Below are 20,149 nucleotides of genomic sequence, written 5' to 3'. Positions count from 1 at the left end.
TCAAATGCTCATGAACAGAGGCTGACAAATGAAATGGCATCATTTTGGCCAACATATAACTGGTGACCCTGACAGTCACTTTCACCTTTCTTAACTTTATTTATTTTTTTCTTTTTTTTTAATTTTATTTTACTTTTAAACTTTACAATATTGTATTAGTTTTGCCAAATATCGAAATGAATCCGCCACAGGTATACCTGTGTTCCCCATCCTGAACCCTCCTCCCTCCTCCCTCCCCATACCCTCCCTCTGGGTTGTCCCAGTGCACCAGCCCCAAGCATCCAGTATCGTGCATCGAACCTGGACTGGCGACTCGTTTCATACATGATATTATACGTGTTTCAATGCTATTCTCCCAAATCTCCCCACCCTCTCCCTCTCCCACAGAGTCCATAAGACTGTTCTATACATCAGTGTCTCTTTTGCTGTCTCATACACAGGGTTATTGTTACCATCTTTCTAAATTCCATATATATGCGTTAGTATACTGTATTGGTGTTTTTCTTTCTGGCTTACTTCACTCTGTATAATAGGTTCCAGTTTCATCCATCTCATTAGAACTGATTCAAAGGTATTCTTTTTTTTTTTCTTCTAATTTTATTTTATTTTTAAACTTTACATAATTGTATTAGTTTTGCCAAATATCAAAATGAATCCGCCACAGGTATACATGTGTTCCCCATCCTGAACCCTCCTCCCTCCTCCCTCCCCATACCATCCCTCTGGGTCGTCCCAGTGCACTAGCCCCAAGCATCCAGTATCGTGCATCGAACCTGGACTGGCAACTCATTTCTTACATGATATTTTACATGTTTCAATGCCATTCTCCCAAATCTTCCCACCCTCTCCCTCTCCCACAGAGTCCATAAGACTGTTCTATACATCAGTGTCTCTTTTGCTGTCTCGTACACAGGGTTATTGTTACCATCTTTCTAAATTCCATATATATGCGTTAGTATACTGTATTTATGTTTTTCCTTCTGGCTTACTTCACTCTGTATAATAGGCTCCAGTTTCATCCACCTCATTAGAACTGATTCAAAGGTATTCTTTTTAATGGCTGAGTAATACTCCATTGTGTACATGTACCACAGCTTTCTTATCCATTCATCTGCTGATGGGCATCTAGGTTGCTTCCATGTTCTGGCTATTATAAACAGTGCTGCAATGAACATTGGGGTACATGTGTCTCTTTCCCTTCTGGTTTCCTCAGTGTGTATGCCAAGTCATCTGAAGCAATGAGAAGAGAATCAACCACCACCAGGCAGAGTCTGATACAGGAATTTTAATGAAAATTAATGAAAAAATGAAATAAACGAAATGAAACCTCCCAAAAGAAACTCACATTCTAGCACTGATTAGATCACGTGCTCACAATATACTGAGCACTGACAGGTGCTGGGACAACAGTCATGGATAAAACGTACATGATTCCTGCTGTCAGGGATTTATATCTGCCAAGAACCAGAACACTAGGGAAGGAGAAGAAAGCTCAGAACCATCTGATTTCCAGCCCAAACATTTCATTGTTTGGCTCAGTATATTTTAAACAAAAAATGATAAAACAACAACAAAAGCTTCTAATAAGTGCCAATGAAAACTGCTTCCCTATTGCCCTGAAAGAATGGATTCTGAAGCTAATAATTTGTTCATTAAGAAAAGTCCTAAGACTTTAGAGCATAAGTACCTGCATGAAGAACCAACAACTTATTCTTATTAGGCTATGTGAGAAAAATTTTGTGAATTCGAATTAATGATGCCATTTAGGGGGTACATAGACTTTGGTCCTGTATCTTCATGAGGATAAGTCTAATAAGTAAAAAAAAAAAAAAAAATTCAACAGGACCTGGGACTGAGTTGGCATGCTAGGAGCAGGCACCAGTAAACCCCAGGGAGATGGCCACAGACAGAGTTATTTTGCTTCAGGTAGAGATTTCTAACATTGCCTAACTTGTTTTATTTTTTGTTGACAGAAGCTGATAAATTTTAAAACTATATTAAATCCATAAAAAGAAATTTGTATGCTTCAGGGATGCTTTATTCAGTCATATTCAGATCCCAGGTTGTTCCATAAAGAGAACTTTATAAACTCTGCTTATCTCATAGGGTTGTATTTTCAAAGGAAGTTGTCCAATCTCATCCCATAGGCCAAGATAGCTCACAGGATCCACCACCTACAGAATGACCACAACAGAGAAAAGGAGCCCAGTTACTTTTTATTTTCAAATGAACCAGTGGACAGCAAGAAATGTGCCTTGTTGAACAACCCAGTACTACGATGTGGGGTGCCTGTGTTCAGGTTTAAAGGTACATGTGTGTTTATGGGAGAAATAATAAATTCTAGTGTAGAAGGACAGGCATAAAATGTCTTTCTCCCTTTTTATCTGGATGGAAAGAAGCTAAACACAATACTTTTTAAAAAGTAAAATTCAGCATATCATTCTATAATGAAACTGGAAGAATATAAACAAATATTTGGCTTATTGCTCTAGTTTTCAGAATCCACCACAACAAACAAACTTGAATAGGAAGCAGTGCACCTCTTAGTTTTCAAGGACATCCTTCTCATCGATGCAAAATTACAGCTTAAAGTACTTTACCACTTTTTGTAATAGAATTGGCTGAAGGCATGGAAGGCCCTTTCCTTGGTAAGAGCAGAATTGTTTCACAATTAGCTGATATATTTTCTAAGTCCCTCCAGCTGAATAGAGTCTTACCTTCAATAAATCTGTAGTTTTCAAATCCTCTGAAAAAGCCCATTAAGCCAGCAGACTTTAAGATTCAGGTCTATTATTTCTCTTGTATTTACTGGATGATCTTCTCTTTCTCATATTTCTTTTCTGAATTATCAGAATCACAGCTTCTGAGGCTTGTGGGCTATCTTTAATGACATCATTCAGAATCATTGTTATAGAATGAAGACCATCCACTTCTCCAGAGACTTGCATACAGGAAAAAAAAAAGGTTCTGTTGTCAGTAGGGACACTGCCTTATCATGAAGCCAAGAAAAACATCTAGAGTAGCTGTTGTCATTTTAAGTTGTGAGAACTTTTAATTCACAGTGATATAATTTGAGAATATATATTATGCTAATAAAATCTGGGATGTGTCCAGTTAACAGTTATGAAGAAGTGGCTCTCATCCCCTTTCATCATTCCTTTTATTTTATTTTATTTTTTTATCTTTTGACTGAATTTTAGTGCTTCTTAAAGCATGTATTTTGATGCTTAAAGTTAGAAGGAAAAGTTTACAGCAACCTAAGTGGAACTTAATTATTAAACTTAGAAAGTACACAATGCATTTGAAAAGAACTGTTGAGGAATATTTTTCTTCCTGATAAATTCTAACCATTAGAGAATCTGACTGGTAAAATTAATGACAGTGATTTGCATAACCCATGCAGCATTAGAGTATCTCTTTAGGCAAAAGTGATATGAATGGATATGAAATCTAGGTTAAAAGATTGTACTGTGTTTTAAATTGATTCACAGTTTGACAGAGTAAAACAATCTTTATCAAGAAAACAAAATTTCAAAGCTCATCTTATATTGAAGAGCTCACTTGTATTCACTCATACAAGTAAAAGAGGAGGGATTAGAGTAGGAGGACTAGGGATGATGGGGTGGGTATGTCTTGTAATTAAGACATGTAGACAGATATGTCTCCCAGACTTATTAGACAAGAGAACTGAATTTTTAATTGAAACTTTTGTTGAGACAAATGTAAAGTCACATATAGTTGTAAGAACTAACACAGAAAGTTTCCTGTGTATTTTCCAAGTTTTCCCCAATTATAGCATTTTGCAAAACTATACTATACTATCACAAGCAGGTTAAAGATACTATATTACACTATAGTTGGTTCTATAACACAGTATAATTATGGTATAATATCACAACTAAGATAATGATACAATGATTTTATTCAAATTTCCTCAGTTTTCTCTATACTGAGTAGGGTGCACATATCTGTCAGTGTGGTTATATACAGTTTTATCCCCCATATAGGTTTGGGTATCCACTATCCTTCTCACATATGAGGGAAATCATGTGGCATTTGTCTTTCTCCTTCTGAATTATTTTTCTTAGCATAATTCCCTCAGGATCAATCCATGTACCACAAATGACAAGGTTTCTTTCTTTTTTATGGCTGAGTAATATTCCATTGTGTTTATATACCACATCTTATTTACTTATCCATTTATGAATATTTAGGTTGTTTATATATCTTGACTATTGTAAATAATCCTGTAATAAAATAGGTGCATAAAAAATTTTAATTCATGTTTTTTTATTTTTCAGATAAATGCTCAAAAGTGGAAGTGTGTGTGTGTGTGTGTGTGTGTGTGTGCATGCGCGTCCTCAAATATGTCCAACTCTCTGTAGCCCCATGGACTGTACCCCACTAGGTTCCTCTATCCATGGAACTTTCCAGGCAAGAATACTGGAGTGGGTTGCCATTTCCTACTCCAGGGGATCTTCCCGACCCAGGGATCAAACCCACCTCTCTTGTGTCTCCTGCATTGGCAGGTGGATTCTTTACCACTAGTTCCACCCAGGAAACAAAACTGCACCATATGATAGTTTTATTCTTAAATTTTTGAGGAATCGCCATACTGTTTTCTATAGCAGCTGCACCAATATACATTCCCATCAATAGTGTATGAAGACTTTTTTTCTGTATCCACTCTGACACTGGTCATTTCTTATTTTTTTATAATAGCCATACTAACAGGTGTGAGATGATATCTTACTGTGTTTCTCATTTGTATTTTCTAAATAACCAGTGATATTGAACATCTTTTCATGTTCTGTTTAGTTACCTATGTCCATGTGGGAAAAAGTCTATTCAGATATTCTGCAAATTTTTAAAACATTTTTTGTTATTGAGTTGTATGATTACTTTATATATTTTGGATATTATCCCTTATTGAATATGTGATTTTACAAATATCTTGTCCCATGTGGTAGGTTAGGTTCAGTTCAGTCCTGCAATCATGCTCGACTCTTTGCGAACCCATGAACTGAAGCACGCCAGGCCTCCCTGTCCATCACCAACTCCTGGAGTCTACTCAAGCCCATGTCCATTGAGTCAGTGATGTCATCCAACCATCTCATCCTCTGTCATCACATTCTCCTCCTACACTCAGTCTTTCCCAGCATCAGGGTCTTATCAAATGAGTCAGCTCTTCGCATCAGGTGGCCAAAGTATTGGAGCTTCAGCTTCAACATCAGTCCTTCCAATGAACACCCAGGACTGATCTCCTTTAGGATGGACTGGTTGGATCTCCTTGCAGACCAAGGGATTCTCAAGAGTCTTCTCAATTACCACAGTTCAAAAGCATCAATTCTTCGGTGCTCAGTCTTCTTTACAGTCCATCTATCACATCCATACATGATCACTGGAAAAAGCATAGCCTTGACTAGACGGACCTTTGTTGGAAAAGTAATGTCTCTGTTTTTTAATAAGCTGTCTAGGTTGGTCATAACTTTCCTTGCAAGGAGTAAGCGTCTTTTAATTTCATGGCTGCAGTCACAATCTGCAGTGATTTTGGAGCCCAGAGAAATAAAGCCAGCCACTGTTTCCACTGTTTCCACATCTATTTGCCATGAAGTGATGCGACCGGATGCCATGATCTTAGTTTTCTGAATGTTGAACTTTAAGCCAACTTTTTCACTCTCCTCTTTCACTTGCATCAAGAGGCTCTTTAGTTCTTCTTCACCTTCTGCCTTAAGGGTGGTGTCATCTGCATCTCTGAGGTTGTTGATATTTCTCCCAACAATCTTGATTCCAGCTTATGCTTCCTCCAGCCCAGCGTTTCTCATGATGTACTCTGCATGTAAGTTAAATAAGCAGGGTGACAATATACAGCCTTGATATACTCCTTTTCCTATTTGGAACCAGTCTGTTGTTCCATGTCCAGTTCTAACTTGTTGCTTCCTGACCTGCATACAGGTTTCTCAAGAGGCAGGTCAGGTAGTCTGGTATTCCCATCTCTTTCAGAATTTTCCACACTTTATTGTGATCCACACAGTCATAGGCTCTGGTATTGTCAATAAAACAGAAATAGATGTTTTTCTAGAACTCTCTAGCTTTTTCAAGGATCCAGCAGATGTTGGCAATTTGAACTCTGGTTCCTCTGCCTTTTCTAAAACCAGCTTGAACATCTGGAAGTTCACGGTTCACATATTGCTGAAGCCTGGCTTGGAGAAGTTTGAGCATTAATTTACTAGCGTGTGCTGCTGTTGCTGCTAAGTCACTTCAGTCATGTCTGACTCTGTGCAACCCCATAGATGGCAGCCCACCAGACTGCCCTGTCCCTGGGATTCTACAGGCAAGAACACTGGAGTGGGTTGCCATTTCCTTCCCTAATGCATGAAAGTGAAAAGTGAAAATGAAGTCGCTCAGTCATGTCTGACTCTTCACAACCCCATGGACTGCAGCCTACCAGGCTCCTCCATCCATGGGATTTTCTAGGCAAGAGTACTTGAGTAGGTTGTCATTTCCTTCTCCTTACTAGCATGTGAGATGCCTGCAATTGTGCGGTATTTTGAACATTCTTTGGCATTGCCTTTCTTTGGAAATGGAATGAAAACTGACCGGCTCTAGTCCTGTGGGCACTGCTGAGTTTTCCGAATTTGTTGACATATTGAGTGTAGCACTTTCACAGCATCATCTTTCAAGATTTTAAATAGCTTAACTGGAATTCCATCACCTCCACTAGCTTTGTTCGTAGTGATGCTTCCTAAGGCCCACTTGACTTCACATTCCAGGATGTCTGGCTCTAGGTCAGTGATCACACCATTGTGGTTATCTGGGTCATGAAGATCTTTTTTTGTACTGTTCTTCTGTGTATTCTTGCCACCTCTTTTAATATCTTCTGCTTCTGTTAGGTCCACACATTTCTGTCCTTTATTGAGCCCATCTTTGCATGAAAGTTTCCCTTGGTACCTCTAATTTTCTTGAAGAGATCTCTAGTCTTTCCCCTTCTATTGTTTTCCTCTATTTCTTTACATTGATCACTGAGGAAGGCTTTCTTATCTCTCCTTGCTATTCTTTGGAACTCTGCATTCACATGGGTATATCTTTCCTTTTCTCCTTTGCTTTTCACTTCTCTTCTTTTCACAGCTGTTTGTAAGGCCTCCTGAGACAGCCATTTTGCTTTTTTGCATTTCTTTTTCTTGGGGATGGGCTTGCTCCCTGTCTCCTGTACAATATCACGAACCTCCGTCCATAGTTCATCAGGCACTCTGTCTATCAGATCTAGTCCCTTAAATCCATTTCTCACTTCCACTGTATAGTCATAAGGGATTTGATCTAGGTCATACCTGAGTGGTCTAGTGGTTTTCCCCGCTTTCTTCAATTTCAGTCTGAATTTGGCAATAAGGAGTTCATGATCTGAGCCACAGTCAGTTCCCAGTCTTGTTTTTGCTGACTATATAGAGCTTCTCCATCTTTGGCTGCAAAGAATATAATCAATCTGATTTTGGTGTTGACCATATTGTGATGTCCATGTGTAGAGTCGTCTCTTGTGTTGTTGTAAGATGGCGTTTGCTGTGACCAGCGTGTTCTCTTGGCAAAACTCTATTAACCTTTGCCCTGCTTCATTCTGTACTCCTAGGCCAAATTTGCCTGTTATTCCAGGTATTCCTTGATTTCTTGTTTTTGTATTCCAGTCCCCTATAATGAAAAGCACATCTTTTTTGGGTGTTACTTCTAGAAGGTCTGGTAGGTCTTCATAGAACAGTTCAACTTCAGCTTCCTCAGCATTACTGGTCTGGGCATCGACTTGGATTACCGTGATATTGAATGGTTTGCCTTGTTAACGAACAGAGATCATTCTGTCATTTTTGATATTGCATCCAAGTACTGCATTTCAGACTCTTTTGTTGACTACGATGGCTACTCCATTTCTTTTAAGGGATCTTGCCCACAGTAGTAGATATAATGGTCATCTGAGTTAAATTCACCCATTCCAGTCCATCTTAGTTCACTGATTCCTAGAATGTCGATGTTCACTCTTGCCATCTCCTGTTTGACCACTTCCAATTTGCCTTGATTCATGGACCTAACATTCCAGGTTCCTATGCAATATTGCTCTTTACAGCATCAGACCTTGCTTCTATCACCAGTCCCATCCACACCTGGGTGTTGTTTTCACTTTGGCTCCACCCCTTCATTCTTTCTGGAGTTATTTCTCCAGTGATCTCCAGTAGCATATTGGAGTCTTACATGCAAGGCCTTAATTTGTTTTGAGTTAATTTTTGTGTGGTGTAAGATTGTAGTCTAGTTTTATTTTTTTGCTTGTAGCTGTCCCATTTTCCCAACACCATTTAATGAAGAGATTGCCTTTCTCCATCTGATGTTCTTGGCTCCTTTGTCATTCATTAAGTGTTTATGTATATATGTATTTATTTCTAGGTGTTCAGTTCTGCTCCTTGATCTATGTATCTTTCTAGTGCCAATACCACACTGTTTTGATTATTATAGCTTTGTAATATAGTCTGAAATTAGAGAATATAATACTTCCAGCTTTGTTCTTTCTCATGGTTATTTGAACTATTTTGGATACTTTGTGTTTCTATACAAATTTTAGAATTATTTGTTCTACTTCTGTGAAATATTCCATTGGAATTTTGATAAGGATTGCATTGAATCTGTAGATTGCTTTGGGTCATATGGGTATTTTAACAATATTGATTATTCTAATCATTAGCATTAAATATAATTCAACTTATTTCTGTTTTTCTCAGTTTCTTTTATCAGTGTATTACTGTACTCAGTGTACATGTCTTTCATCTTCTTAAATATATTCCTAGGTATTTTATTCTTTCTCATGAAATTATAAATGGTATTGGTTTCTTAATTTTTCCCAAGCTCACTATTATTATATATAGATTCCACAGATTTTTGTATATATATTAATTTTGTATCTGTGACTTAATAAACACATTTGTTAGTTATAATAATGCTTTTGGTGGGATCTTTAGACTTCTCTCTGTATTTTGTCAATGATACATACAATGTCAGCTATCTTTCTAATTTGGGTTTTTAAATTTCAGTTTCTTGCCTAGTTGCTGTGACAAGGACTTCCAAGGCTGTGTTGAATAAAAATGGCAAGAGCTGAAATCATTATCTTGTTCCTGATCTTAGGGGAAATGCTTTCAACTTTTTATCATTTAGCATAATATTAACTGGAGGTTTGTCATATATAGACTTTAATATGTAGAGGTACATTCCCTCTGTACCCACTTTGTTGAGAGGTGGGTCTATCTTAAATAGATGTTGAATTTTGTTATGTTTTTTCTGCATCTACTGAGATAATCATGAGATTTTTATCCTTCATTTTTTAAAGGTGATGTAGTACATTAATTGCTGTGTGGGTTTTGAACCATCTTTCCATCCCTGGGATAAACCCCACATGATTGTAGCATATGACCCTTTTAATGTATTGTTGAATTTGGTTTCCTAATATTTTGTTGAGAATGTATGCATCTATATTTATCAAGGATACTGACCTGTGATTTTCTTTTTTGTGGTGTCTTTGTCTGCTTTCGGCTTCCCTGGTGGCTCAGACGGTAAAGCGTCTGCCTGCAATGCGGGAGACCCGGGTTCGATTCCTGGGTCGGGAAGATCCCCTAGAGAAGGAAATGGCAATCCACTCCAGCACTCTTGCCTGGAAAATCCCATGGATGGAGGAGACTGATAGGCTACAGTCCATGGGGTCGCAAAGAGTCAGACATGACTAAGCAACTTCACTTGTCTTCTTTTGGTGTCATAGTAATGTTGCCCTCTTAAAATGTATTTAGAAGGGTTACCTCATCTTCAATTTTTCTGGAGAAGTTTGAGAAGGATAGGTATTCAGTCTTCTTAAAATGTTTGGCATAACTCACCATTGAAGCTGTCTTGTCATGGACTTTAATTTGTTGGGAGATTTTTGATTATTGATTCAATTGCCTTACTAGTAATTAGTCTGTTCAGGTTTTCTATAATTTTTTTTTTTTTTTTTGTATATTTGTGGTTATTGTTGTTGTCATTCAGTTGTTATGTCCAACTCTTTGCAACCCCATGGACTGTAACCCTCCAGGCTCTTCTGTCCATGGAATTCTTTAGGCAAGAATACTGGAGTGTAAAGCCATTTCCTTCTCCAGCGGATCTTCCCAACCTAGGGATTGAACCCAAGTATCTCACATTGCAGGCAGATTCTTTACTGTCTGAGCCCTTGCTCTACCTCAGTTAAATTCAAGGAATTAAGGTGATTATCCACCCCAGAATTCTCTGCCACGCTTCACTCAACACTATGCCACATGGCTAGACTACACACTCCCTAGGCTCAGCCCCACATTTTCAGCTACATTTTCCATATTCCTTTTTTCTAAGTCCTTTTGCCAAGGAACTAATATTGTCTGATCCACACACTCTGCTCAAGCCCTTTGAAAATGTGGCTTCTATGAGGTCTGATAGTGTGTGGGTGAATGTGGTAATTAAGTTGTCACCAGCAGGCAACATAGCATAAACAAAAAAACAAAAGCGTTAAACCTAGACAGGCCTGCATTCAAATCGTGCAGTGTCTTATTTTACTATCTGCATAGCTTGGACAAGTTATTCATATATTCTGAGATTCTATTTGTTTAACTAACAAAAATGGGAATAAATATGCTGCTTCCATAAGATTGTTTTAAGGAGGATATGAAATGATAAATGTGAAGTCATAGAGTAAGAATTAGGTGTTCAATAAATTCCAGTTCCCTCCCATTCCCTTGCTTTCAGTATAAACCTAGAGGCAGCAACTGTAGACAGTAAGTGATGAAAAGTCATCCCTGATGGCTCAGGGGTAAAGAATCCACCTGCCAATGCAGGAGACATGGGTTTGATTCCTGAACCAGGAAGACCCCACATGCCACACAGCAACTAGTTGAGCCTGCCACAACTCCTGAGCCTGTATTCTAAAGCCTGGGAGCCACAACTGTTGGAGCCTGTGTGCCCTGGAGCCCATGCTCTGCAACAAGAGAAGCCACTGCAATGAGAAGCCAACACAGCACACCTAGAGGGTAGCCCATGCTTGCCTCAACTAGAGAAAAGCCAGTGCAACAATGAAGACCCAGCACAGCCATAAATAAATATATTTTTTTAAGCAATTGCTCAGAAGACTTCATATTCTTCAGGAAACTTGATTGAACACTTTTAAAACCTGTATTTATGTAAATCATACTTCACTAAAGCCAGTTTCAAAACTGGGATACTTGGAAAAAAACTAAACCCAAAATATCTCTAGACCCCTCCTGCTATCTTCTTTTACTAATGGATGCACATCCCCCCCCCTTTTTTAACAAGCACCTCTGTTTTCTTAACCAGGAATTGGAGAGTAATTTATTTACAAACTCAATGAATAAAAAAGGCCTTCTTGCAATTGCCAAGATACAGATTTATCTTATGACTATTGCTAGGACCCTTATTTTCAAGGTGAAACAAATGTTAGCGTGCCATCAAGAATATCGTAGGTTGATTACTGGCTCCTGGCTATTCTCTTTTTTCTATTCTGCAGTCAGTAAAGAGGTACACTAGAATGAATAAGGGAGTGATTTCAATAAATTTTACTAGTTTGTCATTACTCTGGAAAATATATAATACATTGATGACTCAGAAACGAATACATAATATATTTCAAATGGCTCCTGTGTTAGACCCATGGTCTCTCTATTTTACATTAGTCATGTGAAACACTTCAATGATGTCAACCAACAAAATGTAAATGCATTCTATAAAACATGATACTGCCTCACTCTGATACTTTTTTTCCTATACTCAACCTGGCTGTTGGATTTCTCATTTTTTCTATGTTAGTGATATCTGTGTTTGTGTTTACCTTTTCTTTGAGATGAAATCTTTTTATAGCACTATTAACAGATTTTACTACACAATTGAGCTTCTCTATGCCTGGCGGGCTGCCGTCTCTAGGGTCACACAGAGTCGGACATGACTGAAGCGACTTAGCGACAGCAGCATGTTTTCTTATGTTTAGGGAGATTTCATTGTATTTTGTTGGCACAAAGGACTTATTTTTCAGTTGGAATTGTAAACCAGAAAATAATTTACAACAAATTTTTCTTTTCTTTTTTTTTTTTGCCTTTTCTTGCCTAGAGATAACTATGACTTATCTCATTCCTCTTCTGGTTACATGACTTAAAGATGCAATACATAAAACACATTCTAATGCAGTCATTTCTGTGCTTCCTTCTTCTTTAGAATAGCTCTTATTTAATATTTTTTATATCACTAATCCCAGGTAATATCATTTTTGTTTCCAATTCTCTAAGCTGTGGATAAACAGTATCTTAAAATTTCTTCTGATAAAGTAAGGTCTAGATTTTCTATACTGTATTTTGGATAATTTGAGTCTTAGTCTATATTTTGTGTCCTGTATTTAAGATAATTTAACAATGGATGTTGGCATGAGATTGACAAGAATATCAATTATTGATATTGAGGATATCAATATCAATCATTGATAAGAATATCAATAATTTTTCAAGGTAAAAAGAAAGTTATTAATATCTCAGGGGAGGCCAAATTCCACTCTCTATGGTGGCAAGGTGTCTGACTATAAGTCAGGAACTCTAAACTATACATCTGCCTTATTTCTATGTATGCTAACTCTATTAATTTATTAAAATAAAGCTTGTATATTATCTCCTTCATAAAACATCCTCATTCTGGCCATAACTACTTTTTTCCATCTGCCGAATTCCCATAATTTTGGTTTATCCATCCTGTACAGCACCCATCCTGATCAAAATCATTACATGTTTGTCAACATGCAGAATCTGCCTCAGTAGATTATAAAATTCTTTAGCAACATAACCGTTTTTAATCTACATTCTGGATTCTTCACAGTATCAAATATACCACTTTATATGTATGTTACTAAATGCATGTTCAGTTCAGTTCAGTTCAATCATTCAGTTGGGTCAGAATATTTGTGACCCCATGGACTGCAGCACAACAGGCTTCCCTGTCCGTCACCAACTTCTGGAGCTTGCTCAAACTGATGTCCAACCAGTCAGTGATGCTATCCAACCATCTCATCCTCTGTCACCTTCTCCTCCTGCCTTCAATCTTTCCCAGCATCAGGGTCTTTTACGATGAATAACATCTTAACATCATGTGGCCAAAGTATTGGAGCTTCAGCTTCAGTATCAGTCCTTTCAATGAATATTCAGGGTTGATTTCATTTAGGATTGACTGGTTTGATCTCCTTACACTCCCAGAGACTATCAAGAGTCTTCTCCAACACTGTAGTTCAAAAGCATCAATTCTTTGGTGCTCAGCTATCCTTATGGTCCAACTCTCACATCCATACATGACTACTATAAAAACCATAGCTTTGAGTAGATGGACCTTAGTTAGCAAAGTAATGTCTCTACTTTTGAATATGCTGTCTAGCTTGGTCATAACTTTACTTCCAAAGAGCAAGCATCTTTTAATTTCATGGCTGTAGTCAAGAAAATCTGGAGCCCCAAAGATAAATTCAGTCACTGTTTCCATTGTTTCCCCATCTATTTGCCAGAAACAGATGGGACCAAAGGCCATGATCTTCGTTTGTTGAATGTTGAGTTTTAAGCCAGCTTTTCACTCTCCTCTTTCACTTTCATCAAAAGGCTCTTTAGTTCCTCTTCACTTTCTGCCATAAGGGTAGTGTCATCTGGGTATCTGAGGTAATTGATATTCTCCAGGCAATCTTGATTCCAGCTTGTGTTTCATCTAGCCTGGCATTTCCCATGATGTACTCTGCATAGAAACAGAGTAAATAAACAGAGTGTTTATTAAATAAACAGGGTGACAATATACAGGCTTGATATACTCCTTTCCCAATTTGGAACCAGTCTGTTGTTCCAGGTCCAGTTCTAACTGTTGCTTCTTTATAAATCTGTATACAGATTTCTCAGGAGGCAGGTAAGGTGATCTGGTATTCCCATCTCTCTAAGAATTTTTCACAGTTTGTTGTGCTCCACAGAGTCAAAGGCTTTGGCATAGTCAATAAAACAGAAGTAGAAGTTTTTCTGGAATTCTGTTGCTTTTACTATGATTCAACAGATGTTGGCAATTTGATTTCTGGTTCCTATGCCATTTCTAAATCCAGCATGAACATCTGGATGTTCTGGATTCATGTATTTTTGAAGTCTAACTTGGAGAATTTTGAGCATTACTTTACTAGCATGTGAGAGGAGTGCAATTGTGCAGTAGTTTGAACATTCTTTGGCATTGCCTTTCTTTGGGATTGGATCAGGCTCTACTACAAAGCCACAGTTATCAAGACAGTATGGTACTGGCACAAAGACAGAAATATTGATCAATGGAATAAAATAGAAAGCCCAGAGATAAATCCACGCACATATGGACACCTTATCTTCGACAAAGGAGGCAAGAATATACAATGGATTAAAGACAATCTCTTTAACAAGTGGTGCTGGGAAATCTGGTCAACCACTTGTAAAAGAATGAAACTGGACCACTTTCTAACACCATACACAAAAATAAACTCAAAATGGATTAAAGATCTAAACGTAAGACCAGAAACTATAAAACTCCTAGAGGAGAACATAGGCAAAACACTCTCCGACATACATCACAGCAGGATCCTCTATGACCCACCTCCCAGAATATTGGAAATAAAAGCAAAAATAAACAAATGGGACCTAATTAACCTTAAAAGCTTCTGCACATCAAAGGAAACTATTAGCAAGGTGAAAAGACAGCCTTCAGAATGGGAGAAAATAATAGCAAATGAAGCAACCGACAAACAACTAATCTCAAAAATATACAAGCAACTCCTACAGCTCAACTCCAGAAAAATAAACGACCCAATCAAAAAATGGGCCAAAGAACTAAATAGACATTTCTCCAAAAAAGACATACAGATGGCTAACAAACACATGAAAAGATGCTCAACATCACTCATTATCAGAGAAATGCAAATCAAAACCACTATGAGGTACCATTTCACACCAGTCAGAATGGCTGCGATCCAAAAGTCTACAAATAATAAATGCTGGAGAGGGTGTGGAGAAAAGGGAACCCTCTTACACTGTTGGTGGGAATGCAAAGTAGTACAGCCACTATGGAGAACAGTGTGGAGATTCCTTAAAAAAACTGGAAATAGAACTGCCTTATGATCCAGCAATCCCACTGCTGGGCATACACACTGAGGAAACCAGAAGGGAAAGAGACACGTGTACCCCAATGTTCATCGCAGCACTGTTTATAATAGCCAGGACATGGAAGCAACCTAGATGTCCATCAGCGGATGAATGGATAAGAAAGCTGTGGTACATATACACAATGGAGTATTACTCAGCCATTAAAAAGAATACATTTGAATCAGTTCTAATGAGGTGGATGAAACTGGAGCCTATTATACAGAGTGAAGTAAGCCAGAAGGAAAAACATAAATACAGTATTCTAACGCATATATATGGAATTTAGAAAGATGGTAACAATAACCCTGTGTACGAGACAGCAAAAGAGACACTGATGTATAGAACAGTCTTATGGACTCTGTGGGAGAGGGAGAGGGTGGGAAGATTTGGGAGAATGACATTGTAACATGTAAAATATCATGTAAGAAACGAGTTGCCAGTCCAGGTTCGATGCACGATACTGGACGCTTGGGGCTAGTGCACTGGGACGACCCAGAGGGATGGTATGGGGAGGGAGGAGGGAGGAGGGTTCAGGATGGGGAACACATGTATACCTGTGGTGGATTCATTTTGATGTTTGGCAAAACTAATACAATTATGTAAAGTTTAAAAATAAAATAAAATTAAAAAAAAAAAAAAGAACCCGCCTAAAAGAATGGACCTTTTCCAGTCCTGTGGCCACTGCTGAGTTGTCCAAATTTGCTGGCATATTGAGTGCAGCACTTTCACAGCATCATCTTTTAGGATTTGAAATAGCTCAACTGGAATTCCATCACCTCCACTAGCTTTGTTCATAGTGATGCTTCCTAAAACCCACTTGACTTCACATTCCAAGATGTCTGGCTCTCTAGGTGAGTGATCACAGCATCGTGGTTATGTGGATCATGAAGATCTTTTTTGTAGAGTTCTTTTGTATATTCTCACGACTTTTTCTTAATATCTGGAGAAGGAAATGGCAACTCACTCCAGTATTCTTGCCTGTAAAATCCCATGGATGGAGAAACCTGGCAGGCTACAGTCCATGCGGTCGCAAAGAGTTGGACACGACTGGGTGACTTCATTTACTTTCTTTCTTTCTTAATACCTTCTGCTTCTGTTAGGTCCATACCGTTTCTGTCCTTATTTTGCCCAACTTTGCATGAAATTTTCCCTTGGTATCTCTAATTTTCTTGAAGAGATCTCTAGTTTTTCCCATCCTATTGCCTTCTTCTATTTCTTTGCATTGACCACTGAGGAAAGCTTTCTTAACTCTTCTTGCTATTCTTTGTAACTCTGCATCCAGATGGGTATATCTTTCCTTCTCTCCATTGCCTTTCACTTCTCTTCATTTCTCAGCTATTTGTAAGGCCTCCACAGACAGCCATTTTGCTTTTTTGCATTTCTTTTTCTTGGCAATGGTCTTGATCACTGCCTCCTGTACAATGCCATGAACCTCCGTCCATAGTTCTTCAGGCACTCTGTCTGTCAGATCTAATCCCTTGAATATATTTCTCACTTCCACTGTATAATCATAAGGGATTTGATTTAGGTCATATCTGAATGGTCTAGTGGTTTTCCCTACTTTCTTCAATTTAACTCTGAATTTGACAATAAGGAGTTCATGATCTGAGCCACAGTCAGCCCCTGGTCTTGTTTTTGCTGACTGTATAGAAGGTCTCCATCATTGGCTACAAAAAATATAATTAATCTGATTTTGGTATTGAGCATCTAGTGAATGAATAAGTGGGTGATAAAGCATTTTGCATAGATTTTTTTCTAATAATTGATATTTGTAAACTCTTTTAAGCATAAAAAACATGACATTTCAAGTTATTCTTATAGCAATTATTCAAATGCCTATTATTAATTGTCCAGGCAAGTATAACCAATATAAATGCCAGATCTCTCAAGACTCATTTTCAGTATGTCACATTTATAGAAAGATGTGTCTGATTATTCAGACTGTGAAGAAAATTATGGAATTTTATTATACCCTGAGGAGTGTCACAAGAGTTTTACACAGTCCATCATGTAATAAGAGTTCCTAAAAGTACTCTAGATATTTCTTTCCCATCTATGATTTCAATTAAGAACATTTAATTTTCTCCATGGAGTTCTTTCACAATTAGGACTGCCAAACTACATAGTTAGAGAAGCTATGTGCAACATTATCTATATGAAAACTTGTGTTTGGAATTGTGCCACGTACCACCTGACCATCCATTTACATCATGCCTGCAGTGATGCTATTCTACAATCATTTATACCTTTTCTATGTCATAGTACTTGTGCACAAAATCCTTACACATAACTCAGCCATCTGCAACGCCTGAGAAATTCAGTTCCTTGAGTAATCAGCTTTCCTCTTGAGATTTGATGTCCTTTGCAATTCTGGTGAATAAGGGTCTCTACTTAAAAGACAAAACTCAATTACAAGCAACATTCAACAAAAATAGTCCAGATTTTCTTTCTGACCCTAAGCCAGAATAACTAATTCATTCATTTACTCAATACCTGAAAAACCTACCAGATGTAGAAAACTATACTATATGAAGAAAATAAAATATTAGCTAAAGAAATAAATATATAGGCTAAGTACTATTAGAAGAATAGGCTAGTGCTGATATAGAGATATAGAAGAATGAATTCCTCAGGACATGAAGGTCAGAGAAAGCATTATGAAAAAGTTTATTTATTTAACAAGTATTTAATGGGTCACATGTGGCACTCAGTGCTCATGCTTCAAAGGTGAGAAAATAAAATCTGGTCCTTGCCCCGTCTGATGGAAAGTTCTCTAGGTGAGCTTCTGAGAGGATTAGTAAGGGCTCAACTCAAGGAGTCTGGACTTTGTCCCAAGGGAAATGTGGGATTATTATCGGTTGTAATGTTTTTTAAGGCTTGTAAGTTTGACAAAATGTGGCCCACTGGAGAAGGGAATGGCAAACCACTTCAGTATTCTTGCCTTGAGAACCCCATGAACACTACGAAAAGGTAAAATGTAGGACACTGAAAGATGAACTCCCCAGGTCAGTAGGTGCCCAATATGCTACTGGTGATCAGTCAGTAGAGAAATAACTCCAGAAAGAAAGAAGAGACAGAGCCAAAGCAAAAACAACACCAAGCTGTGGATGCGACTGGTGATAGAAGCAAAGTCTGATGCTGTAAAGACCAGTATTGCATAGGAACCTGGAATGTTAGCTCTATGAATCAAGGCAAATTGGAAGTGGTCAAACCAGAGATGGCAAGAGTGAATGTTGACATTTTAGGAATGAGCGAACTAAAATAGACTGAAATGGGTGAATTTAACTCAGAAGACCATTATATCTACTACTGTGGGCAAGATCCCTTAGAAGAAATGGAGTAGCCATCATAGTCAACAAAAGAGTCTGAAATGCAGAACATGGATGCAGTCTCAAAAATGACAGAATGATCTCTGTTCGTTTCCAAGGCAAACCATTCAATATCACGTTAATTCAAGTCTATGCTCCGACTAGTAATGCTGAAGAAGCTGAAGTTGAACAGTTCTATGAAGACCTACAAGACCTTCTAAAAGTAATACCCCAAAAAGATGTACTTTCATTATAGGGGACTGGAATAAAAAAGTAGGAAGTCAAGAAACACCTGGAGTAACAGGCAAATTTGGCCTTGGAGTACAGAATGAAGCAGGAAAAAAGGCTAATAGAGTTTTGCCAAGAGAACACACTGGTCATAGCAAACACCGTCTTCTAAAACACAAGAGAAGACTCTACACATGCACATCACCAGATGGTAAACACTGAGATCAGATTGATTATATTCTTCTCAGTCAAAGATGGAGAAGCCCTATACAGTCAGCAAAAACAAGACTGGGGGCTGACTGTGGCTCGGATCATGAACTCCTTATTGGCAAATTCAGACTTAAATTGAAGAAAGTAGGGAAAATACTAGACCATTCAGGTATGACCTAAATCAAATCCCTTATGACTATACAGTGGAAGTGAGAAATAGATTTAAGGGACTAGATCTAATAGACATAGTACCTGATCAACTATGGATGGAGATTCATGACATTGTACAGGAGACAGCGATCAAGACCATCCCCAAGAAAAAGAAATGCAAAAAAACAAAAAGGCTGTCTGAGAAGTCCTTATAAATAGCTGTGAAAAGAAGAGAAGTAAAAGACAAAGGAGAAAAGGAAAGATATACTCTTTTGAATGCAGAGTTCCAAAAAATAGCAACGAGAGATAAGAAAGCCTTCCTCAGTGATCAGTGCAAAGAAAAGAGGAAAACAATAGAATGGGAAAAACTAGAGATTTCTTCAAGAAAATTAGAGATACCAAGGGAATATTTCATGCAAAGATGGGCTCAATAAAGGACAGAAGCTGTACGGACCTAACAGAAGCAGAAGATATTAAGAAGAGGTGGCAAGAATACACAGAACTGTAAAAAAATAAAAGATCTTCATGACCCAGATAATCACAATGGTGTGATCACTCACCCAGAGCCAGACATCCTGGAATGCAAAGTCAAGTGGACCTTAGAAAGCATCACTATAAACAAAGCAAGCTAGTGGAGGTGATGGAATTTCAGTTGAGCTATTTAAATCCTAAAAGATGATGTTGTGAAAGTACTGTACTCAATATGCCAGCAAATTTGGAAAACTCAGCAGTGGCACAGGACTAGAGCAGGTCAGTTTTCATTCCAATCCCCAAGAAGGCAAAGCCAAAGAATGCTCAAACTACCACATAATAACACTCATCTCACACGTTAGTAAAGTAATACTCAAAATTCTCCAAGCCAGGCTTCAACAGTACGTGAACCATGAATTTCCAGATGTTCAGGCTGGATTTCAAAATGGCAGAGGAACCAGAGATCAAATTGCCAACATCTGTTGGATCATGGAAAAAGTGAGAGAGTTCCAGAAAAACATCTATTTCTGCTTTATTGACTATGCCAAAGCCTTTGACTGTGTGGATCACAATAAACTGTGGAAA

The 20,149-nt window shown here is 38.0% G+C and overlaps 1 long non-coding RNA gene across 1 annotated transcript in view; it reads right to left on the bottom strand.

The window, feature by feature from the left end:
• Positions 1–1,270: 1,270 nt before the first annotated feature.
• Positions 1,271–20,149, bottom strand: part of LOC139185327 (uncharacterized) — a 216,038-nt gene continuing 197,159 nt past the window's right edge. The window contains exons 4-5 of the long non-coding RNA XR_011568951.1: positions 2,718–2,941; positions 1,271–2,174 (exon numbers count right to left, since the gene is read on the bottom strand). This is a non-coding gene — a long non-coding RNA (uncharacterized lncRNA). The remainder of the gene's footprint in view (positions 2,175–2,717; positions 2,942–20,149) is intronic.

This window comes from Bos indicus, chromosome 10 (assembly GCF_029378745.1).
Source record: "Bos indicus isolate NIAB-ARS_2022 breed Sahiwal x Tharparkar chromosome 10, NIAB-ARS_B.indTharparkar_mat_pri_1.0, whole genome shotgun sequence".
In the NCBI taxonomy this organism is placed as follows: domain Eukaryota; kingdom Metazoa; phylum Chordata; class Mammalia; order Artiodactyla; family Bovidae; genus Bos; species Bos indicus.
Note: the sequence above shows the minus strand (reverse complement) of the source record. Positions and strands in the feature narration are given on the sequence as shown.